The sequence below is a fragment of the Schistocerca piceifrons genome, chromosome 8 (genome assembly GCF_021461385.2).
Source record: "Schistocerca piceifrons isolate TAMUIC-IGC-003096 chromosome 8, iqSchPice1.1, whole genome shotgun sequence".
NCBI classification, from domain to species: domain Eukaryota; kingdom Metazoa; phylum Arthropoda; class Insecta; order Orthoptera; family Acrididae; genus Schistocerca; species Schistocerca piceifrons.
The window spans coordinates 8,489,960-8,509,985 of NC_060145.1; the positions used below are offsets into that span (position 1 = coordinate 8,489,960).

The following is a 20,026-nucleotide window of genomic DNA, read 5'->3' on the forward strand; positions in this document are numbered from 1 at the left end:
TGTGCAGCAATAAAATCAAAACCATTGCTAAGCTGAAAACAGCCATTCAAGGGGTCATCGACAGCATCGATGTTCCGACACTTCAGCGGTAATGCAGAATTTCGCTATTCGTCTGCGCCAAATATGCCAGGCATATCGAAAATGTCAAAACCTGAATGAGATTTGCGCTTTTCAGCGGAGTGAGCGCTGATATAAAACTTCCTGGCAGATTAAAACTGTGTGCCGGACCGAGAATCGAACTCGGGATCTTTTCCTTGCGCGGGCAAGTGCTCTACCAACTAATCTCCACAAGCACGACCCACGAACCCTCCTCAAACCTTTACTTCCTTCAGTACCTCGTCTCCCACCATCCAAACTTCACAGAATCTCTCCTCCGAAACTTGCAGAACTAGCCCTCCAGAAAGAAAGGATATTGCGGAGACATGGCTTAGCCACAGCTTGGGGAATGTTTCCAGAATGAGATTTTCGCTCTGCAGCGGAGTGTGCACTGATATGGAACTTCCTGGCAGATTAAAACTTTGTGCCAGACCGAGACTCGAACTCGGGACCTTTGCCTTTCGCGGGCGAGTGCTCATAAGTCATAACCTAAATCGAATATCTGTAGTGACGCTTACACGTTGAATAAAGTGTGTGTACGTCGTAGTTTGTAACTAATTTTTTAACTAATTTAAGTTTTTTTTCATATAGTTCACTAATTGTCACCCTGTAAATTCGCTACACTAAGGTTTAAGGTCCGAAGCAGCGACGTTTTCGCGACAAGTACGACTTGTCGGCAGCCGCATCCGGAGTCAAGAAAAATCTGAAACTTTCGTGAGGTATATACTGTATCTCTATAGTGTTTCTACGACTGGCAAAAATATGTCATTAATTTCAATTGGCTTCAAAGTTACGTTATTTTTTCTAAATAACAAAAAATTCCCCATTCCGGGACACAGTTTACGACATATCACATGTTATCACGTAAGCTATTGAAATCCATGAAATTCTTTTGTTCTCATTGACTACAGGAATACCTCGCTCGGCATCAGACCTTTCCAGAGATTCCTACAATTTTGGGATTCTTTAGTGTAGCCTGCGGAAGACGGCGCTTTTTTTTCTACAATGATGTCAGTATGTTATTTGAAACTGAAACGTGAAGCTTTGTTTGATTACGTTTCACTCTATTACTTCCGCTTTGGGGCATCTATGTGTTATTACAAATATTGTTCTTAGCCCAGAAGTGTGAACCCCGCGAAGGACATTGTTCAAGTGTCTCGCCATTCGAGCTCTGCCATCATACACATACACTCCCTTTTGGGATTTATTGTTAATAATACGGATTCATTTAAAAGGGAATGCAACATTGCCTCGGCGGCAACTGGAAGAGAAAACGATATGTACTTGGGTAACACTTTTTTAATCATTAGTAAAATAAGGCGATTCATTGTCAGGTGATTCCTAGCAGAGCTGAATCATTTAAGTTTTAAAATAACATTTAAGTTTTAAAATAATTATTAAAAGTAATCTTAGTGGCACGCTAAATTTTTTCGCACGGAAATTTCTCGAATGGGATAGAGCCTCTTTTTAATATCTATAGTTTTACAGTTTGTTTTTAAAATATTTTATCAACTTGTTATGAATGTTCGGGTGCGACTCGTTCCATGACCACACAACTTTCGCTAATGTAGTGGCATGGAACCTGATGAATTAAATTAAAATGAGAAAGAGACGAACTCCTTGCGACAAAACATCTAGGATAATTTGAAACACACTTATACAGGTATATTCACGTCGCCGTTGTTTCTTTCGTTCACGAAAATCGATTAAGACCGGGAACAATTTAACTAGACGTCTTTGGCGTACTCGTGTTAATATAATCTCTGAAAATCAACTCCAAACAAATGACGGACAGTTGTTTTAGGTGTTTATTTTGGCTGTTTGGGTACAATTCATAAGAAAATTATTACGTGACTTTACTATTCAACTCTTGGCTTTTGGAATAACAGCGAGCAAAATTTGGAAATACAGAAGCGTCCGATCTTACCCGTCGGCTTTGACCCATGACGTCACAAATACCGCGGAAACGACTATAAACAATTCCAATATGGCGGATATAAAAACATCGCATACGTATTGTAAACACTGAAATACACAAGTTTCACAAAAAGCCTAATGACTGTAACGGGACAAGCGTGGGAAATTAGGGGTTTTTGGGTGCGGAGAAACTAAATATACAGAAATGTAGCCACCGACCGCCATTCAAAACCACGCAAAACAACGAAATAAATCAACATCACAAAACTGACCAAATACCAAAAAACACATTCCTATCCATAATCGGACACTTCCCTTAACCTATATAGCTCAACAGAACCTACCGATCACATCCCCCAATAGAAAACTAAGAAACGAAAGCTTCCCTTACACCTACATACATCGGCACTTATGCAGTTTAGCAGGTACGGAAAAAATTTTTCATTTTTTTTCAAAATTTGATCATCATGTGTCGTTATGCGGTGGGGGGAGTCTGCAGTGCCCCCCCATCCCCCCACAGGCTTCATTAGTGTCAAATCAATATTTTCGAATCATAGGCGGCCGCTGCCGCGGCCGCATTCCAAAAAAAAACTCCCAACCTAACCTCAAGTGGGCTACGCTACAGATCAATATGTTCATCAAATTGCTTCATATTACGTATACATGTTCATTAGTGTCAAATCAATATTTTCGAATCATAGGCGGCCGCTGCCGCGGCCGCATTCCAAAAAAAAACTCCCAACCTAACCTCGTATTCAGGGCTACGCTACAGATCAATGTGTAGGTCCCTTACGTCACGGGTCAAAGCCGACGCGTGAGATCGGATGTTTCCAACCTATACCCAATACACAAAACATACATAAATAACCAAAAAAAAAAAAAACGGAACTTACCTCAAAAAAGTTCCAGCTCCACAAACTAGATTGGCCACCACAATCACACACAAATGCACACACGCACGCACACACACACACACACACACACACACACACACACACACACACACACACACATACAAAAACACACACACACACACACCAACGAAAAAATACTGATCCAACACCTGAGCAACAGAAAACTGACCCCACCACACGAAACAAACGAAACAAACGAAAACCATGAACACACCACCAGAGAGCACGACAAACAAAAACAAGACATCTACAAACACGCCACAATCGCAAATCAAACTCCGCGCCGTAATAACGTCACACACCACAACACGCTTACGTCACGGGTCAAAGCCGACGGGTAAGATCGGACGCTTCTGTTGACCCCAAAATTTTCACGAACACACCCTGGAAGCTGGAGTCCAGTGGGTGCTATATACCATATTATGAGAACGGAAAAGCATGGTTGTGCGAAGCGCTTGCCATGCTCGCAAGCATGGCAACCTGGATTTACGCCCTCGCACTGATCTCTACCGCTTTTCTACTATCCGGAACTGGTGAGTTATAACAGTTAACACATGGTGTTGCTAAGTATGTCATCGTGATTTTTCACAGTCTACGAGTATATGAACTCTTTGGAATGTATAATTAACAGGGAGAAAGGCAGCGTATACTATTGCATTGTATTTACTTCGGAGGACTGGGCTTTATACTATGGTACATGAGGGAACTTCCTCGTGAGCCAACAATGTTGATTCAACAATTCCTATGTAAGATTCTTCCCTTGTATACAAGCGGCTATGGAGCTTGTTTACGCTTTTCATTATCATAGGCATTGTGTACCTTCTGGAGTAGTGATTCTCAGTTATCTGTATTACCTATTACAATTTCTCCTTTCGGTACTCATCCATGACTGGTCCGTTTATTATTAGACAAACTGGTCCCTGTCTCAAGAAACTGACAATTTTCTTCTATATATTTTTGTGTCTTTCGTTGCATTCTATATCTTAGAATTCTTCGTAAGATAATTTCAATAGCCATTTATAGTTTTTGTAACACCGAGCGTCTTAAGTATCAGTCTTTTTCCTGTCTTCCAAAAACTGACACAACGGTATTCGGACATAAACCCATAATTAGTGGCATCTGATACGGAGAATAAACGAACAAATGTATGCATTTTGATGTCGATATCACAGAATATTTTGTATACACTAAAGTAGAAACATAAGGTTACTAATATACTGTGTACGCTTACATCAACCGACTAGTCTGTGAAGTATGACACCATTATGATGGTTAAAACGATGTGGATCTGGAAAACATAGAACCCCATGAGTATTTAAAATCTAATTATAACCCTGTATATAACTACGCTTGTCCCTACAGTATTCAGATCGTGAAGGATGTTATTGTGAAACGCTAAATGGCCACACTTCCGGTCGTATCGGACACTACTGTCACAGCAACAAAACGTGGAACTGGTGGTCAGGGCGAAGAGTTTCACGATACAGACCTTTTTCTACCTATGACATTATTACCTAGGACGATCTGTGGCATGTACTCTCTATTTACATTGAATAGGCCTACAGCTTTTGGACAAATAACATATGTTAGTAAAATATGTAGAGAGGCAATACTAATGTTAGCTGTTATGAACAACTCACAGAGCATGGCAGATATAAGTGCAATGAAGTAGGTTTCTGCTGTATAACCTCGTTATATAATAGACGTAGATTTTACTACATTTATCTAATGATATCTGTGTCTATTGTATAGTGAGGTTATGTACTAGACATATATTCATTATATTTATTTAATAAAATCTTTGTCTACTATACAGGGTGTTAGGGCTATAGATGCAGATATTATTCGTGATGACTGATGACACTATACTGAACAACATTACATCAGTATTTACTTCATTTGTCGGCTAATAATTGTTACGAGTAATATGTTTTAGGTTGATTAGTACCTCCGAGTACGCTATGCCAAAGTAAGCCATTAACGTTTATTTTCGCTGGGCTGCAGATCAGGTATTAAAGTGTGGATGCTTGGACACAAAACGATAAGTCCGTACTGACAGGTGTAGTCCACGTCTTGTAGCAGTTACGACCATGCAGAAAACATCAGGTAGTAAATTACGTGTAGTATCTGCAGTTAGGCTGTTAGGCATAGACGGAAAACAACTAACACACTGAAGTGCGCACATGATCACAGTATCTGTACCAATACCCCAACACCCTGTGTCTTGAGGTTATAGTTATAGTTGACACCCACTTTATTACATTTACCTCTGTCTTGCTCAGTGTGTTGTTCATAACAACTGGCACCAGTAAATTATCTCTATACACATGGCGAATCACCAAAAACTTGTAGCGCAAATACTCCTGAAATGGAAAGTGTTGTTGGGGTGCGGTTTTCACAGCTCATATTGTTAGCCAATCAACAGATTCTAATAGTCCTTGTTGTTGTTGTTGTCTTCAGTCCTGAGTGGTTTGATGCAGCTCTCCATGCTACTCTATCCTGTGCAAGCTTCTTCATCTCCAAGTACTTACTGCAACCTACATCCTTCTGAATGTGCTTAGTGTATCCATCTCTTGGTCTCCCTCTACGATTTTTACCCTCCACGCTGCTCCCAACACTAAATTGGTGATCCCTTGATGCCTCAAAACATGTCCTACCAACCGATCCCTTATTCTAGTCAAGTTGTGCCACAAAGTCCTCTTCTCCCCAATTCTATTCAGTACCTCCTCATTAGTTATGTGATCTACCCATCCAATCTTCAGCATTCTTCTGTAGCACCACATTTCGAAAGCTTCTATTCTCTTCTTGTTCAAACTATTTATCGTCCATGTTTCACTTCCATACATGGCTAGACTCCATACGAATACTTTCAGAAACGACTTCCTTACACTTAAATCTGTTCTCGATGTTAACAAATGTCTTTTCTTCAGAAACGCTTTCCTTGCCATTGCCAGTCTACATTTTATATCCTCTCTACTTCGACCATCATCAGTTATTTTGCTCCCCAAATAGCAAAACTCCTTTACTACTTGAAGTGTCTCATTTCCTAATGTAATTCCCTCAACATCACCCGATTTAATACGGCTACATTCCATTATCCTCGTTTTGCTTTTGTTGATGTTCATCTTATATCCTCCTTTTCAGACATTCCGTTCAGCTGCTCTTCCAGGTCCTTTGTTGTCTCTGACAGAATTACAATGTCATCGGTGAACCTCAGAGTTTTTATTTCTTCTCCATGGATTTTAATTCCTACTCCGAATTTTTCTTTTGTTTCCTTTACTGCTTGCTCAATATACAGATTGAATAACATCAGGGAGAGGCTATAAGCCTGTCTCACTCCCTTCCAAACCACTGCTTCCCTTTCATGCCCCTCTACTCGTATAACTGGTTTCTGTACAAATTGTAAATAGCCTCTCGCTCCCTGTATTTGATCCCTGCCACCTTCAGAATTTGAAAAAGTGTATTCCAGTCAACATTGTCAAAAGCTTTCTCAAAGCCTACAAATGCTAGAAACGTAGGTTTGCCTTTCCTTAATCTATTTCTAAGAAAAGCCGTAGGGTCAGTATTGCCTCACGTGTTCTAACATTTCTACGGAATGCAAACTGACCTTCCCCGAGGTCGGCTTCTACCAGTTTTCTCATTCGTCTGTAAAGAATTCGTGTTAGATTTTGCAGCAGTGGCTTATTAAACTGATAGTTCGGTAATTTTCACATCTGTCGACACCTGCTTTCTTTGGGATTGGAATTATTATATTCTTCTTGAAGTCTGAGGGTATTTCGCATGTCTCATACATCTTGCTCAGCAGATGGTAGAGTTTTGTCAGGACTGGCTGTCAGTAGTTCTAATGGAATGTTGTCTACTCCGGTGGCCTTGTTTCGACTTAGGTCGTTCAGTACTCCGTCAAACTCTTCACGCAGTGTCATATCTCCCATTTCATCTTCATCTACATCATCTTCCATTTCCATAGTACTTTCCTCAAGAACATCGCCTTGTATAGACCCTCCTTATGCTCCTTTCCCTTCTTTGCATAGAACTTGGTTTCCATCTGAACTCTTGATATTCATGCAAGTGGTTCTCTTTTCTCCAAAGGTCTCTTTAATTTTCCTGCAGGCAGTATCTATTTTATCCCTAGTGATATACGCCTCTCCATCCTTACATTTGTCCTCTAGTCATCCCTGCTTAGCCATTTTGCACTTCCCTGTCGATCTCATATTTGAGACGTTTGTATTCCTTTTTGTCTGCTTCATTTACTGCATTTTTATTTTTTCTCTTTTCATCAGTTAAATTCAAAATTTCTTCTGTTACCCAAGGATTTCTATTAGACCTCGTCTTTTTACCTAATTGATCCTCTGCTGCCTTCACTATTTCATCTGATGTTGGTATCATCGTTAAATTATGCATGTAGGTAAGTGCACTTACAATGTACCGATGATCGTGAAGTGTAAAGGTTTTTTGTAACCGGGAAGGACCTTTACAATAAAGTGTATCATATTAACCCACAACTAACACTGTAGGGGAAAAAAACCAAAACAAGACCGAGCAGTACTTCTGCAAGATACGCAGCGAAGAGAAAAGTGGGCGTTATTGTAGCAAAAATGCAAGTACCGTGAACGAATGGAACAATTTTGTGTTGGAACTAGAGACTAACTTCATACCCTCGACATTTGTACTGTTGTGCAGATATATTGAGTGGAATACAGACACACAGACAAACGACCTCCAAAATGTTATAATGGTTCAAATGGCTCTAAGCACTGTGGGACTTAACATCTGAGCTCATCAGTCTCCTAAACTTAGAAACTACTTAAACGTAACTAACCTAAGGACATCACACACAACCAGCAGGCGCGCGGTTCCGGACTGAAGAGCCTAGAACCGCTCGGCGACAGCGGCCGGCCCAAAATGTTGAGATTGGGTTTGGTTTCAGCTGAGGCGCACATAATTTTGTTGACTGTTGTATCAGGCGCTGTACTGAAGTAAGTATGTTTATTTCGAATGCAGCAACGTATTTGTCAAAACCAATCGGAAACTTCACATTCAAAAAGTACAAAATTCTATTAAAAAGTTATAGTTACATCAAAAGCCGGCCAAGCAAAAAATTAGCAACACCAGCCTTTACATATGAACAGTAATCGACTCACTTGCTCAACCACATGTGCACTGTCTCTACCTGAGCATAAGGCGGTAGCGATCTGTTACACATTTGTGTTCGAAGCGGACGTCGACCACGGATAAATGTAAGGACGTGGCAAATTGGCAAAAAGGGTTAATCGTGTCTGGCCGTGCCCGTGGCCATACGGTGCGTCAAGTTTCTGGATTTGTTAGTGTTTCGCGGCTGACTGTTAAAATTGTCTATAGCAGTGGTGTAACACACGTGGGCACGAAACACGACGTCAGAATTGTGGTCGGAAAAAGATCCTGATTGAGAGGACCGGAGGCGCGATTCACAGCTTGGGAATCAAAACCGGTTCCAAACCCTACAGGATTTGCTGCAGACAATGAAGGTCCATCACAATCGCGTGAGAACATTGCGACGGCAACTGCATGCATTCAACATTTGTAGTCGGTGACCTCCCAAGAGACCATTGTTCCCACAGACATAAAGACAATAACAGCAAAGTTCATCAGGATGGAAGAATATGTGAGTGTTTTTTTGTACGCTCTCCCACACTATTACATTTCGACTGGCCTGCAAAATCACCTGACTTTAACCCCATAGAAAATCTGTGTGACATATTGTAACATGGGAAAAAGCCGACATCAGCACCTCAGTGATTTGATGGAATTACACGATCACTATTCAGCGAGTGGCTTAATTCGGATGCGACGTAACTGCAAAACCTTGTGGACTCACTTCCGAATCGAGTATAGGTGGTTATTAGGTACAGGACTGAATTACACGATATTAAATTATGCTTGTAACGATTTCTCAAGAGGTGAGTAATTTTTTATCCTGTGAGCTTAGCTCGGTTGATACAACAGTAACGAGGATTGACATGCGGCAAAATTACATGCCCCTTGGCGCGCTATCCTTTCTCGAAAATTTTTTATTCGATGCCGCACACCAAAAATAGGAGCATAATGTTTTACCTATTCACCTTATACACGTGATTACACGTGCTGTTGTTATTGTTGTGTTGGTCTTCAATCCGAAGACTGGGTTGATACAGCTCTCCACACCAGTCTACCTCGTGCAAGATTTTCCATATCTGTATCGTCACCACAGTCTACATCCATCTGAACTTGCTTACTGCTGTATTCAAACCATGGTCTTCCTCTGCTGTCCTTACCCCTGCAAGCTCCATTCTGTCGCAGTAGGTACATGTATTCAGACCACTTAATATATTCCGAATCTGAGAGGTACCTTGTCATGGCGATACAGTATTGACACCAGTCGCAGTGAGGATATATATCTGGCTAGCTTAGCGACAGCTGCTTTACTAGCGTAGACACTATGGTCTGCACAGAGTTTGGTTGTTTTTCTGTAATTGAATTTGTTATGTTGTTCACAAACTGCAACATCATCTAAGCTTTTCACGCAAATTAAGGTCACTGAAGTATGGTATTTTCCGAATGTGCTTCGGACGAAAAAGCGATTCTGGCAGCTGGAGTTGGAGGTCTTTGTTAACCCTGCCTTCTGAATTCTTGTGGTGATATTTCCACAGAAATTTTCATCTCCTAACAAACATTTGTTTAGAAGTTAAATACCAGTTTCCATAAATTTAGCTTTAAAAATGTTTTAATATAACGAAATATATTCATAAAAATTTTTATCCCCTGTTTCACCCTCTTAGGGGTTGAATTTTCAAACAGTACTGAAACACTCATTTTTTAAATTTCTAACCGAGAAGGCAAACAAGGATTTTCGGATGTTTAGTTTCAAAAATGCGTTCGTAATGGAATACTTCCACAAAAATTTTCATTTTGTGTTTTACCCCCTTAGGGGTCGAATTTACAAAAACACTGAAACATGTAATTTTCTGTTTCTAATCGAGAAGTCAGATACAAGTTTTCATAGATGTAGTTCTAAAATTACTTTAGTAGTTCTTCACTAATGATTTATTAAAAAAAAAACTTTCAACCATTATTTATACCTCACATGCAATAAATTTCCAAAACTACCGAAACTTGTATATCATATTTTCTGACCGAGAAATCAAATACCAGTTCTCGCAATTGCCTTAACAGAGGCATATTTTCAAAACCCTTTCATCCCTTACTTCACCCCCTTAGGGACGGAATTTTAAAACATCGCTTCTTAAACGATGCCTACAGCATAAGATCAACACCCTCTCCAATTTCAAGTTTCTGTTTTTAGTTGTTTGGGATGGGCGATGTTAAGTTAGCCAGTCAGGACATTTCCTTTTACGTATAGAGATAGCAATCAGTATGTTAAGTAATAATTTGCTGTTCTTGGAGATGTGGTTCGTCTAATGCATCTTAATGAAAGTCTGTTTCTACGTTCATTTCGCTTATTTTTATTTGTGCAGTATCTTCAGTGGCGGTTTGTGATCTTGTTAGTGCATATGTGTTGTCCTGAAGTTCTACTTAGTTGCTCTGCGCATCCAAGATGTCATGTTTTCGGCGTTTTTCGAGCAAATTTTGATTTAACGCCCCACTTAAACTGTGCACTGTGTTTTGGTCTGGTGCACTAATAAGATCACAAATGCCTATGAAGATGCTTCACAAATAAAAGGTAGCGAAACGCGTGTGGCGTAATACAAATAGCCTCTATTTAGTTGCATTAGACGAACCACGTCTCCAAGAATACAGTAGCAACAAAGGAACGACGGAAAACATATAAATTACTAATAAATTTGTTAGTTTATTAACACATAGCACATAATAACACAAACCTTAATATTCCAGTATTTAACAGAATAGATCATACACTATCGCAGCGACTCTAAATATCAATACTGTGACCTCTGGCATCTGATTTTAATATAACTGATACACGCGTCGGGTCCATAGCCGCGCGTATATCTTACCGACACCAAAAACGAGCTCACCAGTCAATGCTGTGCGTAGTTTAAAAACAACACTACTTGCAGGCGTCACTGCGATGCGTATGTTTACCGAACAAGGTTGGAAACGTTTCACGCCCACGCTTATTTCCATTACGAAACTGACACTTTCTTGATGCCCCAGGATCTGACGGACCAACAGATCCCATCTTTCAGTCAGCTGGTATCATACATTTCCTTTTTTCTGTATTCTATTCACTGCCTCTTCATCAGTTATTCGTCTTTCTTCTGTACTTCTGAAGAAAGCGTCAGCATCAGTTGCACTTTCTTTTTTTATTTCAAACCGCAACCAGTTTCAGTCACCAAACCCGTTATCTAGTGGTATGTACGCAGTTTCAAACGACAGAGTTAGTCAGATGGTAAAGAACGTAGCACTCAGTATCATCAACAACAATTCAGATACACAAATTTCCAAAACAACTCATCCACAAACTTCATAAAAGAAACAAATTAAAAAATAATTTAGTGGGTATATTATGTAAACTAGTTAGTTTGATGTTCCATTTGCACCATAAATCGTAATGATGTGGGACGAGCCATTTTACATTCACAGTGGAAGTTAATTTGCTGAACATTTACAGCTTTTGCATTGTTTATGTAAGTCTACAAATGCGAGTTAGTAATTCCTAACTGACACTTTTACCCAATGCAATGATAGAAATTCTTCTACAGTCTAGAAGGAGTTGTCAAGCAGAACTTTTTCAGATTCTTTTCAAATTTTACTTTGCTGTCTGTTAGACATTTTACGTATATCACTGGGTAAGTTATCAAAAATTTTAGTTGTGCTAAATAATATTCGAAAAAACTTGTCAACAAACATCATAATAACACTGATACACTATGAAGTCGGTTACAATCTAGGAAATCGACGTATGTCTCTGAAATTACAAGTCAGGCGTCCTGACAGCATACACGACGACTGCCGAGACGTGCCAGGAGCTACATTTGAATAGTGGAGAGCCACGTTGCAAGTAGGGCCTGTAAGGGTCAAGTACATAAAAAGGCAGAGACGAGTAATGAGATAAAAGCTGACAGAATGATTTAAAAGTAAAAGTGCAAAGCAAACTGAAATTTAAATGACTGACAAGGTTGCATAATACAAAGAAGTATAGAAAGTATTATTACGAAAGGAGGAAGCACAGCAGACGACACTCAGAGACCCTATGATGAACGAAATGTCGATTGGAAACCAAAGATAGTAAACAAAAGGAAGCCACAAACGATATCTCTGCATGCAAACACGATACGGCATGTAGCCATCATAAACAGTGAATCGGCCTGATGAACTATTTAATGAGACGTAACAATGCTAAAAATCATTACATTGTAATACATCAAACACATCCGGATGGCATCCAGGAAAATAATACTTTTCAGCCTCTTTTGTACGTCAAGTTATTGTGGTACACATTGTTGTAGATTTGAGTTTCCTCAGAAATATCCATACGGCTACCTTTCTCGATTTTATGCAAAATTGTGTAGTTATTGGCAGTGTTAGTGATACTGTGTCACTTTGAAATCACGTAAGAAGCTATGGTAGATTATGTCTTCTGCATTTTTCATCTCTGCTTCTATATCCTCTTTGAATGTAGATTTAAAGTTTCTATCTGTTTGGTCAATATAAAAGGCGTTACAATCAGCGCAGCAGATTTTATAAAAGCGTGCAACTATTTTTTTCTTTTTTCGTGTTTTGTACAGGTAGCTGACCCAGGGTGTTATCGGTTATGAAGGTGAGTCTAACATTAAATCTGCGAAGCAAAGCGCTGAGTTTATGAGAAACGTCCCCATAAAAGGAATACGAGATGAATCGTATATTTTCTGCCGCATCACCGCTAACAGCGTAACCTCTGTTTTGAAGAATTCAAATTTAGAAATATGTATCTTACCAGCTATTGAAAGATGGTAGCCATTTTTGGAGGCAATTTGGCGCAATATATTCAATTCTTTGTTAATCTTTGCATTATTAAGGCGTCGCTTAAGAAATCTGCTTACCATTGATTGGAAAAAGGCTTTCTTTTGCTGCTCTGTGTGAAAAGAGTTCTGCGAAATAGTTACATAAATTGTTATAGGCAAGCGATAAATTTCAAGCGAACGACTTTGATTGACTTTAGTAATGCATTAATAGATAATAATTAATGAACGTATTTTGCTGATGTTCTACAGGAAAGTGAGTATTAGGATGAAGTTCGTTCGTCTAACTAGGTAACAGATCAGTGTTATTCACAGATCCTAGATACAAAACAGAATGTCGCCTGAATATCTATTGTAGTCTGTAATAAATACGGGAACGTTTCTTCCAAATTCCTTGGTTTGCTTTGCGGGTTTAATGCCAGATTTAACATCAAAAAGGATAATACACTAGGTCAGCTAATTATACACAACATTAAAACTAAAAACAATAAATTTACAACTGCAGACATTTATAAAATCTGCTGCACTGATTGTATTACCTTTCATATTTGCCAGACGGGCATAAACTTTAAAACTAGGTTCAAAGAGCATGCAGAAACAGGAATGAAAAAAGGCACAAGACAAATATAACTATGCTTCTCAATTCAGAACGAGACAGTGTCACTATATTGCCAATAACCTCGCGGTTGTGGGTAAAGCACCCTATGAACATTTACGAGGAAACTGAAATCTACAATCACAATAAGAGTGATGTTCTGCACTAACGATAAAGCCTGAAAAACATTGTTTTCCTTTATGTCTTTTTTATTATGCATGCTTGTCAGTCTCTCAGATTTCGTTTGTTTTGTACTTCATTTAACTTTTCAAGTACTCTGTCAGCTTTTATTTAATTACTTACCTGTGCTGCTTAACTACCTGCTCCCGACAGCCTGTGCTTCTAACCTGTCTCTCCCCTACTCAAATGCCTCCCCTGGCACGTCTAGGCAGTTGTCCTGTGACCTGAGGACACCTGACTTGTAAGTTCAGGAGACATAGGTCAATTTCCTAGATTGTAATCGACATTGTAGTATACCTGAGATATTACGGTGTTTTTATGATGTTTCGTAACAAGTTGTTTTTCAGCATTACTTAGATTATGTAACATCTATCCATTTTAATAGGAGACAAGTTCGCACTGGGTTGCTTTTTAATTTATTGCCTTTATAAAGTGCGTGGACGAGTTATTTGAACATTTGTGTATTTGATCTGTTGTTGATGATGTTTATTGCTACAGGCTTCACCATTTGACTAGTTCTGCTGTACTCTCTTGTTTGATATTACGTATAAACTGCTACACAATAGCCTTGAAGGTCTAAGCCGGTTGTGTCGAAAATGAAAAGTGCAACTGGTGGTGACATTTTCTTCAAAACCACTGCGATCGTTGTGAAATCGTCACCAAAATGTCCTACATGCTGGAAAAGAAATTGTTCGTCTGGAGCACCACATTTCAAAAGTTTCTTCTGTTCTCTTGTCCGAATTGTCTATCGCCCACGTTTCACTTTCATATAAGGCTACCCTCTACATAAAAACCTTCAGAAAGTAAATGAATTTTGTCAATAGTTGATGCTGTTGAACTCCGTGACTGTTCCTTTACAGGGTGTAGAAAATTTTACAGTATAAACATGTACATGAATGTATAAACACCTGAGGATGGGCGCAAGCCCGAAACCGGTCGTATGACGAATAAATAATCTTTTATTGTGACTGGTAGCGGAAATTTTTCTACACCCTGCTTCAGAAAATAATTCCTAACACTTAAATTTTTATTCGGTGTTAATAAGTTTCTGTTTTTCAGCAACCCTTTTCTTCTCACTGGGAATTTATTATACCCCTTCTACTTGTTTCATCGTCAGTTACCTTGCATCTCCTGATTTAATTTGACTACATTTATTTACCCTTGTTTTACTACTGTGATATTCACTTTATAATCTCTCCTCGTGACACTACCCATTCCATTAAACTGTTGTTGCAAGGCCTCTGTCGTCGCTGACAGCACTGCAACGCCGTCGGCTAAACAGCAAAATACAGTCACGGTATATATTTCGATTTCAAGATCGTAAACAGTTAAGTAGATGGCGTTGTAGAGTGTGTTCGTGAATTTATGCACATTATACATGTCGAAGTGTGCCCGTTGTTGCGAAGAGAGGAGCCAGTGCGGCGTGCTGAAGTATTTTGGGTGGCGGCACTCGGGCGTTGCAGCGCGTGTGGCCGAGATGCGTGCGGCGGAAGCGACGCGGCCGTCAGCGGCTCGTAAGCGGTGCGCAGCACGCACGCTGTGCGTACACGCAGCGGCACGCGCGCTGACGGCCCGCTGCTTCCTACATCCTGTACACGGCCGACCCCGATGAACCGCAACCGGATTACGTTTGTAGCAGAATACTGGCTTAATCTCTGCCGTTCGCCGCCGGGCGCTGGTGAGCGCCTCAGTCTCCAGAGGCGACTGCCCGTGTAGCACGTCATACTGGCGCACCACGTCGAGGGTCCCACAGTCGCACTGCCGAAGTTTTCCAGGAGAAACTAACCTCTAGCGGCACAGAAGCGAAAGTAATAATAAGTGGAAAGCACCAGTTTGCTTTTGTTCTACAATATGTTATGTTAACACGAAAATAATAATACTGTTTAGGGTTAGGCGTGCGTGATATAAACATTGCTCTGCAAACGTTAAGGACGAGATAGATAACGTAACACAACGTACTAAACTCCAGACGTTGAAACACGTAATTGTTAAACCACTTAATAAGAAAGATGACAAGACAGACTTAAAGAATTATCGTCCAATTTCCTTACTGACATCATTTTCCAGAATATTCGAACAAGTTATGTACTGGAGAGTAGTCGCACACTTAAGCGAAAACAATTTACTTTGCTGGACTGAGAATACTATTTATACATTCACTCATCAAATTGTACAAGCCTTAAAATAATATTGTGTCGCCGGTTGGTATTTTTTGTGATATTTCCAAGGCGTTTGAATGTATAAATCATGTTATTCTCTTAGAAAAATTCAAATTTTATGGATTTAATGGCTTTATGAACAGCTGGTCTCAATCATACTTAAGAGACAGAATGCAAGAGGTTATGCTGAATAATTCAGTGTCGGAAGGTGGAAAGTTTTAGCGACTGGACGGGAGGGGGGCGGGGGTGGGGGGTAATATCAGACAGCGAGTCCCGCAGGGTGGACCGCTACTGTTTCTCATACATGTGAGTGACCTTCCACTTAACATACAACATGCAAAACGAGAAGTTATTGCAGACGACACTAGGCTGTAATAAATTCCATCAGAGAGAAAGTAACAGAAGAGTTGGCGAATGATATTTTCCAGAAAAGTGTTAAGTGGTTCTCTGAAAATAGACTCTCCCTAGATTAAAAAAATAGCACTCTACATCCGTATCGAACATTACATTCCGTTCTGTAAAACAAATAGAGTCGTGCCATAATGTAAATTGATGTAGAGTCTGAGTCACTAAATACGGTAGAATGCTCCAAACGTTTGGGTGTAGATATTGAAGAAAACTTGGAGTGGAAGAAGCATATTAATGAGCTTCTCAAACAGCTATGTTCGGCTACTTTTGCTCTTTCCATAATTGCTAATCTTGGAAACAAGTAGTGTTGTACGGAATAATTTTGTGGGGCAACTCAACACTTAGAAAGGAAGAGTTGATTGCATAAAAGCGATCAGTAGGAATAATGTGTCGTGTTCACCCGCAGACATCACGCCTCTTCAACGAACTAGGCATTTTAACTGCACCACCACACTGCATATACTCGCCAATGAAAAAACAATAATCCATCACAATATGAGCAGACCAGTGACGTCCATACCTACAACACTCATTATTAAGGCTGCCAGTGGCTCAAGAAGGAGTTCAATGTGCAGCAACAAATTTTTTTTTATCACTTTCCCAATAACATAAAATACCTGACAGGTAGCGAAGCAAGTTTTAAATCTAATTTAAAATCATTTCTCCTGGACAACTCCATTAACGAATATCTACTTACAAAGTGGTAACCAGTAACAAAGGGTAGTTGCATGAGTAGTATTATAAATTGTATGTTCATTAACGTTAACAGTAATCGTGTATACGTACCTTGTAAACTGATTGGTTCCACATCATTTCAATAAGAGAATCGTTCAGATGTAACTAACTAACTAACAATTCGATGGAAATGAATGAAACTGAAAGCGCATTTGCCAGAGGTCTAGCAGTCGTGGACAGAAAACTGGATGTCACCCCCGTCAGGTCAGAGTGATTATAGCGCTAAGCGGGACTGACCCCGCAACGCGAGGTAGTTGAAGGAATGGGAAAAGACAGTGCGAGTCAATCAGAGGGTAGTTACCGTGCACTGTGGTGCTGGTGTCCTTCATTACGACATGGCCCGAAGGCAACACTTGGATGCCTTAATGTGGGGAAGAGCCATCGGGAAACTGGAAGAAGGACGAATTGTTTCACAGGCATGACGAACCACAGGCACTGCTGCCCAAGCGAGAGGAGGTGGCCGACCACGGCCAATTACAGCAGCAGACGACTGCTACATTTTGCAACAAGCAAGAAGCGAGCCATGCCAAAAAGCGCCTGTAACTGCAACTGAATTTAACGGGACTGGTAGGCACGCAATATCAAGCTCCACAGTGGCACGGGAACTGCATGGGGGTGGTCTCTTTGCCAGACAACCAGTGCGTTGTGTTCCGTTGACACTCGCACATCGGCGGCACCCTTTGCGGTGGTGTCAGGAGTAAAGAGAGTGGACAAATCAGAAGTGGACCACGTGCTCTTCTAAATGATTCTAGACTTACCCACGCATGGCGAGTGATGGAACACGTTATGGAGCCAGGGACATTGTCGAACATGACCGTTTTGGTGGTCCATTTGTTATGCTGTGCGGAGGCGTAATGTTGCATGGAAGTACTGACCGCCAAATCTTTGAAAACGGTAAACGCACCAGACAGTAATATGATGACACTGTTTTCTTTCCCCAGTGCCTCTTTTCAGTGGTGCATTCGGCACTGACTTCATCTTTATAGATCATAACGTGCGATCGTATGGAACTGCGCAGGTAGAGGAGCTCTTGGAACGAGAGAATATTCGACGAATGGACTGGTCTGGCCCCTCCCTCGACTTAAATCCCATCGAGAACCTGTGGGATGCGTTGGGGTGACGTACACCAACACATCCAGATGCACCTGCGACCGTCTAGAAGTTGTCAAACGCGCTGGCAGAGGAATGGAACGCCATACCACAAGACCCCTTACCAACTGAGTGGGTAGGGTGGGAGCAACGTGCAGAGAATGCATTGCCACCGGTGGTCATGACACACGCTGTTACGAACCATGTCTAGCCTTTTCTAATGTCCAGGGCACCACCATACACCGCGGCGACCTCAGTGTAATTATTGTCTTTGAAGGGAAATATCATTTGTATTAGTCTCATTGGGTATTTCTTTTGGTCACCTTCTGTAATATTCCTTCTATGTGTGGTCCAAGGTTCATCGCGCTGTGTTACTTGGAACTGACCAATCATGCGAAAGCTACTTTCCTCTTTAAGTTTTGCACTCCACTGTAGTATCTTTAAAGCAGTGGGGTGAGTAGGTGCTAGACAAAAAATTCTCCTTTTTTTTCGAACGTTTGAAAAATTCAGTATTTGTAATTCTACATCGTTAAACCACATTTTATGCATTAAAAGTTGGCACAATGGTTTTATTTACATGTTGTTGTTGTTGTGGTCTTCAGTCCTGAGATTGGTTTGATGCAGCTCTCCATGCTATCCTATCCTGTGCAAGCTTCTTCATCTCCCAGTACTTACTGCAACCTACATCCTTCCGAATCTGCTTAATGTATTCACCTCTTGGTCTCCCTCTACGATTTTCACCCTCCACGCTTCCCCCCAATGCTAAATTTGTGATCCCTTGATGCCTCAGAACATGTCCTACCAACCGGTCCCTTCTTGTCAAGTTGCGCCACAAACTTCTCTTTTCCCCAATCCTATTCAATTCCTCCTCATTAGTTATGTGATCTACCAACCTAATCTTCAGCATTCTTCTGTAGCACCACAATCGAAAGCTCCTATTCTCTTCTCGTACAAACTATTTACATGTTTTATTCTATTATGGTGTGCTGTGCCTTTTATAAACTTGTGCGCAATAATTTACTTTCCACTGCTAAGAAACCTCCTCTAAAATAGTTCTTGGATATAGTCTCGTATCAAATGACGCATGCCGTTGAGTGTAATGCTTGGATAACCCAAATTCTCTCAAAATCTGAGAGTTATTGGATGCATTGAGGTTAGTGATGATATAGTTCATCTAGTGTCATTTTGCGCATTATTTACGGAAAGTAAGTTTGTCTTTCAGGTTCCAAAGTCTCGTGTATTCTTTATTGTTTAACCTATTCAGATACGGGCCAACGGCCTTGCCGCAATGGTAACACTGGTTCCCGTCAGATCACCGAAGTTAAGCGCCGTCGGGCTGGGCCAGCACTTTGATGGGTGACCATCCGGTCTGCCGAGCGCTGTTGGCAAGCGCGGTGCACTCAGCCCTCGTGAGGCAAACTGAGGAGCTACTTGATAGAGAAGTAGCGGCTCCGGTCTCGGAAACTGACATACGGCCGGGAGAGCGGTGTGCTGACCACATGCCCCTCCGTACCCGCATCCAGTGACGCCTGTGGGATCCGGATGACACGGCGGCTGGTCGGTACCGTTATGCCTTCATGGCCTGTTCGGGAGGAGTTTTGGAGTTACTCAATACGCTAGTGTCCGTGTTTTACTCTGCCGAAAGTTGCAGTGTTGTTTGCAGCACAACGTATAGTTCGTCTTTCCCGCTCCGTCACTCACCCCATGGTTGCCCATGTGTTGGGCTTTGGCAGGTGCGGCCTACTTCTTCCATTGCAGCTTCGCCCTCTCCCCCCACCCCTCCCGTCCTCACCCGTACTCCGTCCCCCAGACTTGGTCAGGATGTGATGTGGCGAAAAAGTATAGATTAGGTATTCCCAATCGATGTATCGTACCGTTTTACTGGCTGGCGTAGTCCTATGCGCGAAATTTTGATCTATTGTGAGTTCTAAACTTAATAAATTTATACTAGGCCGTCATTTCACGCTCCAAGCTGAAGTAAGTCATGGGAGTGAA

General features: G+C 40.9%; 1 pseudogene; it reads left to right on the forward strand.

Annotated features, from left to right (window-relative positions):
- Positions 1-19,301: 19,301 nt before the first annotated feature.
- On the forward strand, positions 19,302-19,419 carry LOC124712845 (annotated as a pseudogene).
- Positions 19,420-20,026: the final 607 nt, after the last annotated feature.